This window comes from Pyrus communis, chromosome 14, assembly GCF_963583255.1.
Source record: "Pyrus communis chromosome 14, drPyrComm1.1, whole genome shotgun sequence".
NCBI lineage: Eukaryota > Viridiplantae > Streptophyta > Magnoliopsida > Rosales > Rosaceae > Pyrus > Pyrus communis.
In genome coordinates, this window is record NC_084816.1 from 22257886 (window position 1) to 22267801 (window position 9916).

The window sequence follows — 9916 nt, forward strand, 5'->3', positions numbered from 1 at the left end:
ATTTTTTATTTCAATTAATTTAGTAGTTTGCAGTCACATTACCTGATCTTGAAAGGTCATTCATTACATTGGTAAATACTAAACCTCTTTGGAATTTGAGCAACTAAACCTCTTTTACCTATCTAACTTGAGTACTCCAATTTGAATTTTTTTTTATACTTATGTCTTAACTACATTGTAATAGTTGAGAAGTGTAGAAAAAAGGAAAAGGGAAAAGGAATTTTAGAGAGAGAAAGTGATGTAATATTTTCTCTGTATATTTTGACGTCTTCATTTGCTCTGTATATTGTATTGAATGAATGATTGACTTACGAGAGAGTCAGAGGAGATTAATTCTTGATTTCCCAGTTCGATGGAATTCAAAGTGTCTAATGCTTGAAACAGCCTTAGAGTACAGGGGTGCATTTTCTCTCCTGCAAGAGCATGACCCTTCATACAAATCAGCTTTAACTGACACAAAATGGGAATGTATGAGGTTTGTTACAGTTTATCTGAAACTTTGAAATCACTAATGTTTTTTTTCTGGCAATAAATGTCCAACTGCAAGCATATATTTTCCTTAGATTTGTCATGTTCACATCCAATTAATTGAATGGTGCAAGAGCCCAGACAAATTTCTTAGTTCTATGGCACTAAAGATGAAAGCTAAGTTTGATAAGTACTCCAGCGAGTGGCTTTGGCAGTAGCAGCAATCTTGGATCCCCAATTCAAATTGAAGGTGGTGGAGTATTACTACTCTCAATATACGGTAGTACTGCTCTGGATAGGATTAAGGAAGTTTCCGATGGCCTCAAGGAACTTTTTGATGCTTATTCAATTTGCTCAACAATGGTAGATCATGGTCCAGCTTTGCCTGGTAGCAGCTTACCCAGTACTAGCACTGATAGTAGGGATCAATTGAAGGGATTTGATAAATTTCTCTACGAGACCTCTCAGAGCCAAAACATGATATCAGACTTGGACAAGTATCTAGAGGAACCAGACTTTCCGCGCAGTTGTGATTTTAAGAAATTAAATTGGTGGAAGGTCCACACACCAAGATACCCTATTTTGTCCATGATGGCACGTGACGTTCTGGGAACTCCTGTGTCAAATGTTGTGCCAGAATCGGCATTCAACGCTGGTGGTAGAGTGCTTGATGAATGTCAAAACTCACTGAATCCTGACATTTGAGAGGCTTTGGTATGCACACAAGATTGGTTGCAGGTGGAATTAAAAGGCATGTGAATTACATTTTGAGTTTAATGTTTGTCTTTCGTTATGACATATACTTAGCAGAGATCTTACTGCAATAATTACTTATTTCTCTTTTCTATCAGATGCAACTCATTGTCAAGCCATTCTACTAGACCAATCCCTACAGCCAGACCAATTCTTGTTGATTAGAGTTAATTTTTCAAAGGTATGTTTCTGCTACATTTCCTGCTTTATTCCATATCTATTCCGCAAACCCAACGCGGCAAAGTACGTACTTATGGTGTAACTTGTGATGCAAGGTTGATGGATCAACTCTTGGCCTATCCGATGCTGTTAAAATGATGCCAACACACCTTATCTATATCTTCATGTCAATACATCACATGAGACTTGTTAACGCCTTTAGTTCCTTGTCAAGCTTAATTGTAAAGTTTAGGATGTCAACTAGATTCCCACATCTGTACGTAAATTAGAGGGACCTCTTTCGTCATGGAAAGGTGTATCTTTGATTTTCGCACAGGCAACTCTTTCTTTGTAAGATTTCGTTAAAGTAACAAATGCGGATTGCTCAATCACTAATCTATATATTTATAGTTATGCACAAAACCTTCATCTTGAATTCTCAATCAATATATTTTAGATTATTCTTTCAATATGAACTCCACAATGTTTATCTATTGATGGCTAATAACTTCAACTGTCTTGCTGTTATAAACCATGTATGCTGAACTTAGCATATTTTTTTTTTACAAGTGATATTCTATATTATAACACAGGGGAGAAGTATTGAGGTTTGATCATTAGCCGGCGGCTATTGGAAGAGTATCAGTGCTGTTGTTATTCCATCGGACTTTAGACCTGCAGCTGGGTATTACTGGTAAGATATAAATAAGCTTTCTTCAATGGTGCTCCGTGTTGGCTTTAAGCCAGTGATAACGAGGGTAACTGCACCGTGTGATTTGATATGGTGAGGAATCATTTGAAAAGATAACGGTGCCAACAAGAACAGATGTTCCAGAGTATATGAGCCCTCCTTAAGATGCTTTGTCAAGTGGTTTTTGTACTCTTAGTAGCGTGTAGGATAGGCTAGGATCTATTTATTCATTTCATTTCTTTGTTTTATCTCGATTATGAGGTATAAACTACATATCTTGCATTCCGCAGATCAAAAACTTACAAGCCAGGTTCGTGAAATTGTTGGGAGAATTAATGGCAGATTTGGAACTTTGACCGCTGTCCCAATGCGTCACCTGGTATGCCCTTGATTTTTCTAAGTAACTATTCCATGATATTGAAAGGCCATATTTGGTACTTAGTGGAATTTAATACGAAGAGTGTATGACGGCATATCTGGTACTTATTGGAACTTTGCTGCTTATGTATGACGCCATTGGTCCGTCTTATTAACTTTCTGTATGATGATAGCACATTCACAGGCATAATTTGAATTTGAAATGCTAGACTCATGGCACAAGGTTCAATAGTTGGTTATAGTTCCTCTGTCATGGAATTATATCTCTCCTGCTTAGCACTATTCGATAGAGGGTAGTAGTTTAATAGCCACTATGATCAGTAGCAGTAGTTGTTTTTCATCTATTTCAAGTTTCAAAACCTATTACATTTGATTTGGATGTAATACTTACTAAACAACCTTTCATTGTGTACAGGATCATTCACTCGACCTTCATGCATTGTTTGCACTATATGCTGTAACTGGTAGTATTCTACATACTCTGGTTCTGGTTCCCTGTTTCTTGACACATAATTTTTTTCGAGCAACTAAGTTTTTGGCATAACCTTTCACCTAGTATCTAAGAAAATGTATGAATAAATTTTCAGCTAGTAATATCTCCTTCTATCTTTTTTTTTTTTTTTTTTTTCGGTTTTCAATTTGTCCAGATGTAGCACTTGTCACATCCCTGAGGGACGAAATGTATCTTGTCAGTCATGAGTATGTGGCATGCCAGGATGCAAAGAGAGGGGTCCTTATTCTTAGTGAGGTAATAACTAGAAACTTGCATCCTTATGCTTCACTAAGATAAAGGAAGGAAAAAGTTCTGAAAGGAAAGGGAGTTGAAAACACAATAGCTTGATAAGAGAAACACCACCAGCACAAAGTCCACCATAGTAATATGGGCAGATCATTCTTGTTACAATAAAACGTGTGTGTATGTGTATCTAAGAGCCTGAGAGATACTGAAATTTTCATGTTAAAAGAAGATTCGTATTTCAAAAATCATTTGCATGTGGCCGTTGCTAATGTCATAATCATATACAATGTTTGTACTTGTATGACATCCCCTTCCCGTATTGTGTTCCTAATAAGTTTACTTGCGTCTCCGCATTAAAGCTACTTATTGATGCTTCATTGTTTGCATCTGACTCCCCGTGCTTGATGTTCTTCCTTCAAGCTACTGAAGAGTTGGACACCATTTCGCAATACTATGCTGACTTGATTTGCCCTGTGCTTTTAGAAACAATAATAAAAGGTAGCTTTCAGAGCGATCTTCTAATGAGTGAAATACTAATTTATTATTTGATTTCCTTGTTTTCCAGTGAATATTGGTCTTTTGATTTGTTTTGCCAACTCACATCTAAAACAGAAATGTCAGTGATTATGTGCAATCTGTGTGTTCCGCTTCTGTCTGTCTGATTGCAGTCCTACTTCTATTTTTTTTTTTTTTTTTTTTTTTTGAGAAAAATCCTACTGCTCTTTTGTCTCATGAAATTTTTGTATTGTTGGTTAACTGCGGGATGGCCATTACTTGTGATCACATTCAACATAAGAGACCAAATATGTGCCTATCAATCGTTGGTATTAAATGTGCAAGAATGCAGTTGAAATATTCATCATTTGATTCTAGGTTGAGTTGTGCACTTTCGTCTCTTTTATAGTAATTAATTTATTAGTTGAAAACATTGTACTTTGTGGAGGCAAGTAAAGCTTTGTGGAACTGCGTAGGTAAGATATGCTTTTTTTTGGTGATTTGGTTAGATAGTATTGCTAGAAAATTGGAGGCATAGTTAGGATTAGTGTAGTGGCCTTGACAGATAAACTGAAGCTTTGGACGTTTTAGCTGTAAGCATTAGTAATGCGGCGCCTGAATTGAGAGAGAGTCCTTTCATGATACATTGATCAGACTGGGTGCAGTTAGCCGATCTTTGGAGTTTTGATGCTGGTGATTGGAGCAGTTTTTTCTTTGACTTATTGTAGTTTTTACTAGATGGCGGACATGTTGTTAACTGCTGGAAACTATTTTTATAACTCTTCTAACTCTTCTTCTAGTAAAGTCTTAATGTCTCTAAAATGGACAGGTGACCATCGGATTTCCTTAGCAAATATAATTTTGGATATATCCAGATACAACAACTTGGATTAGAAGCCCAAATAAAGCTCAAAAGCGTGAATGGGCTTTGGATGTTGTTCTGGAGAAATCTTTTGTCAAGCAAAGTGGTGATGCATGGAGAATTATTCTCGATTCTTGCCTCCCTATGCTTCACCTAATTGGCACTAGGCGTTCCATCCCGTATGCCAACAAACAGATTCAAGAACTATTGGGAGTGTCTTGTGCTTTTGGTCAAGCAGTTCAGGTAAATTGGAGGTTCACAGTTTTCCTTCTTTGTAGTGTGAATCATCTGTATCAGAAGCCATGCTAGCTTTTGTGGTTAATTGTTTATATTATGGGTTGTAGTCGTGCTGTGTATCTTGTTTTATTGGTGTCATTTAGCATTAGGCAAGATAACCTAAATAATTTATTCCAAGCTGTATGTATTGACACTAACTCAAAACTTTGTTAGTCATTTTATGTTTTGGTACAGCTTGAAACTCATAATTTTAGACATTGACTTAGTTGTCTCCAAGCCAAGTTCATTACTCAATAGTCAATACATCTTCTGTCAAGTGAAAATTGCACTGCATCCATCTGTAAGATAATATAGGAAAAAACTCCTGATTCTAGAAAGAATGAAAGATTCATCCAATAGGACCAATACCAATCAAGAAGTACACAGGAAATTTAACTCATACAGTACCTATTAAATTGTTACTTGTGTCAAAATCTGCTGTTTGATACTAACTCGCCCTTTTTATCGTTCGTTAACAAGTTCGTAAAGTAAAATTCAGACACACGTTAAGTAATCGTGATAATATTGTGTTTGGTGGATCATATTTTGCAGCTGCATTGCTAGGAAATTATCTCCTTTACTGTCCAGTAGCTTCTGTGAGTAATAAGCTTCTCTCCCTTTGGAGTGTTTGACTTGCTAGACTTCTGTTGTTCTTCATAGCAATTAATTCTTTGCTTCCGTATTTATTTATTTTCTAGTGGGCATGCTTTATCACTTCAGTAAGTGTGTATATTTGTATGTATACTTTATTATACAATGATTTATTTTCTATACTATATTATTTAACCCCTAATTATGGATGAGCCTTTCATGTGAATGATCTTCATTAAGTATGAACCTCCCTTTGAATTTTCAAATTTTCTGTAATTGCGTGCTGTGTTTGTGGTTCCTCCAGCATGCCACCTTTTTTAGGCCTGTATTGTGCATCTTATGTAATTTAACTTTTTTGATTTTCAAGAAAAATTGGATCATATCAATACCAACTCTGGGTGATATGAGATACATATCCTACGTTCCTATTAAGAATACATTTTTGGATTGATTACGCTGTGGCAAAAGGTGTTCTGAAGGAGCAGCTTATCCTCCTGGCAAATAGCACGACGTACTGGAAATTTTGTCGGCTTCAATTCTAGTGGATATAAGGCACTATCTTGAGCATTGAATATTTAAGTAGCATTTACAAAAGCAACACGTTTTGTGAGTAATTGAATTCTTTTGCCTAATTCTGTGAATGGCATGTACCTTTAGTTCGTGGTTAGATGAACTACAATCACAACTAATTGTAGTTTCATTACACCAAGAAAGGTGCTTTGAGAGAGCAGCTGAAAAGGGCCACAGGGACATGGATTCTTTGTCAAGCATAGTTGCATCCTGTTCATGAGGTAAACATGTTGCTGTTGGTAGTGGACGCGAGAGAGGTAAATATGATTTTTAACATACTTGTGGCTTTTCTCGGGTGTATGGAGTAGTTTAATCTGCTGCTGGAATAATTAATTAGTAAATTTTGAAGAAATTGCCTATATATGACATGCGCATGACATGCATATAATCTGCATCCGTTGGGTTGTCCAGATTTTGCCGAACCTAATGCCAAGGTTTGGTCAGCAATAATGACTTATGGTGCGCTTGCATGCTTGGGTTCTTTTAATTATTTCATTTGGTTATTGTGTCAGTTTGTGGTAAGGATAAGTTTAGTAGTTGTGCAAGTACATTAATGTACACACCCTTATGTATATTATTAATTAAACATAAACCCTTCGACTTGTCTAGAATTTGCTCAGCCCAATCAAAAGCCCATGTATACAAATATGTACACAATATGCACAACCCATTATGAAAAGCACATGCACACAATAAGTACACAGTATACACAAATGAATATCGAACAAACCATGAACTATATTAACTTCAAAATACATGCAATTACACAACCCTAAAACCTAATTCGTCAATTTCCCCCAAATTAACTGTACAAAACAGTCAATCGCACCCAACACCCTAAATTCCAAAATTAGGAAAACCTAATTTCAAATAATGAAAATTCAATTCAAAACATCCCCTGTTTTTTTTCCATTGCAACTGTTTGAAAAAATAGATAACAAACTCACCTTGGCCGCGCAACTTATAGAAGGGATTGGAAAGTTGGTGACAGTCGGAAATTGGAGAGGAAAATGGTCGCGTTGTTTGGGGGCTAGAGTTCTTCGAGTTGGGGGTTTGTGAGATAGATCTTCGGAGAAGGTGAAAATGGTGACTAGGTTGGACGAAATAACCCATTTATATGGGGAAGGAATTTGGTCTTTTCGCGTTTTAGGAAAATCCTATTTCTGTCATATTTTTGTGTATGGCGTGTGAATGTTCTGTGCATATTAAAAAAAAAAATTTCTATTTTTGTCCCAAGATTAACAAAATGGCTATTTCTGTCAATTTCTCAATAATCTATTAGACATTCCTACGGCAACGCACGTGCTAAAACTACTAGTTATATCTAGATTTTACTTGAAAGCTACAATATACATTAGTTCATGTTTACAGTTTATGAATTGTAAGGGGATTTTAAAATTTTCAATTATTGAAATGATGACATTGATTAAGTATTGACACCATTATCGATCAAATTGGAATGAGGTAACAAGATATGCATTTATTATTATTATATATCAAATTCACACTTTATTATAACGACATAAGAAAACGTCAAGAGTGTAATACTTTGGAATTGCTGCAGCCACATAAGCAGGATCATGGGCAACTTTGCTTTTATCTTTGAAAGGACTGCCGCTGGAAAACCGCTTTCATATGAATCTGCGTTTGTGATGACATTGGTCGTGCCCAACTTTGCTGACTTTTAGTCACCTTTAGGGAAAGCTTCAACACTTTGTGGAATATAAATGTGGAAAATATCGGAGTAGATAATTATGCACTCTAATGAGGGTTTATTTTCTGGCTCTTGATCGAGCAGGTCACCGTTTTGGTACCAGTTTCGCTTGCCTTAGCATCAACCATTATGAGGCCTAAGCCTTTGACATCTGCTTTTGCGACTCGTGGGTCTGATTGAAGTTAGAGACGCAAACATCGGGATATGGTGTTTGGTTGCATGTTTGTTCGATCAGATTGGCATCCATTGGAATAAGACTGCAGCCTGCTGCAATGGCTAGTTGGAAGAAAAACAACTAAACAAACAATAATAAGAAATATTAGTCTTCTGTTGGAGGAGAGCTCGAATCATTCTTCATCTTTTCTTTTTTGATGCACATAGAATATGGGGTAAACTAATCCAAGCTTTCAATGTCACTTAGTACTACGGTCTAGTGATATTTGTTTTCACTTGTAAGTAAGAGGTTTTAGGTTTAAATCTTGCCAAAGGTGAATTTGAACCACATTATTGCTAGCTCATTGTGAGACTAAATCCACTCTTCTTAGTATAGATAATATCGTTTGTTAAAAAAAATATAAATCAGGCTTTTGGCATTTTGTGGTTGGCTAATAGCATGGTGCACATTTATATAGCAATACAGGATTGCTCTTTGAAGTAGCCAATCTACTTTCTAAGCACAAGAGGGGTACGAACATATTTCTCTCGCTCAAATATAAGTAAAGTTTATGATCGTATCAAATGGCTGTACTTAAGACGGGTACTGACTAAATTGGGCTTCCCTATCGTTTGGATCAATCTGGTGATGACTTTGGTTTCCACGATATCCTTCTCTTTTTTTGTCAATGGTTCTCCCAGAGGTTTTATCTTTCCTTCTCAGTGACTTCGACAAGGTGACCCACTGTCACCTTCTTTATTCCTATTATGCATTGAAGGCCTCTCGACCACTATTGCTTCCAGGGAATAGGCGGGTCTTATTCGTGGAATTTCAATCGGTAATGAGGCTTCGAAGGTGAACCACCTCCTATGTGCAGATGATAGCTTCATTTTTGCGAGGCTTCTAATGCCGAGTGCTACCAAATTTCTAATATATTATCAGCTTATGAGCGGGCCTCAGGACAGAAAGTCAACCTCTTGAAAAGTGAGGTGTGTCTTAGTCGGAGCGCCAATAAATCTAATTTGGCGTCCGCTTCTAGGGTGAAAGTGGTGAATTTCCATGAAAGATACTCGGGGCAGCCTACTTTGATTGGTCGTAACCGAGGTCTTTGTTTTGGTTACATCAAGGAATACCTATGGAAACGTCTCCAAGGCTGGAAGGGTAGACTATTAAGTGCAGCAGGTAAGGACTTACTGGTTAAATCGGTAGCTCAGCCCATTGACCAGTTTACGAGGAATTGGAATTCCGAGTTACTTTCTGCCACTTTCTCGGTCAGTGAGGTGGATCTCATTCAGTTCATTCCTCTGAGCATACCCAACACTGAGAATCGTCTTTCATAACGCTTCGATATTAATAGGAGATTCTCCATTAAATCTACATACCACATAGCTTGTGAATGGCTATTATCATCTTCGCCGTGGCAACCTGTTCCTCATCTGGGTCTGCTTCTTCTCCTCTCTGGATAGCTTCGTGGAAGGCCAATGTCCCCTAAAGGTACGTATTGTTGTGCGGAAGCTTCAAATATGAAACCAAAGCTAATACGGCAAAATATGACAAGACAAATAATCCAAAAAAAAACACAAGGATTTATACTGGTTCGGCGTAAGCCTACATCCAGTTCCGAGACGGCGAGGAAATTCCACTAATGTCAAAAGGAGATTACAAATAGAGTTTTAACTCTCAAACCCAATAGCCCACATACACCCAATAGCTCTCACTCTCACAAAGAACAAATGGAGAAGATGGAAACATATACCAAATTCCTTCTCTCCCAAAAGCCACAAAATGTAGCACAAATATCTTTGATTGAGTGATCACTAACAAAAGGGGATTACAAACAAATGGGAAGGAGCAGCACTGTTTCAAATGGGAGAGCCGAATGCTCTCTCCTCTGCTCTCTGTATTCAGCTCAAAACATAAAATGAGCTCCACTTTTTCTACTCACCCTCCGTAGCTTTCTATCTCTTTTTCTTCTCTATCATTAGGCTGCAAAGGCAACCACCAAAACATAAAGGACCAAAACCCACGGGTGTAGAAGAGAAAGAAAACATTTTCCCTTTTTTCTT

General features: G+C 37.1%; 1 pseudogene; it reads right to left on the bottom strand.

Moving 5' to 3' along the window:
* Positions 1 to 7484: 7484 nt before the first annotated feature.
* On the bottom strand, positions 7485 to 8054 carry LOC137714599 (cell wall / vacuolar inhibitor of fructosidase 1-like; annotated as a pseudogene).
* Between the last annotated feature and the right edge of the window lie 1862 nt (positions 8055 to 9916).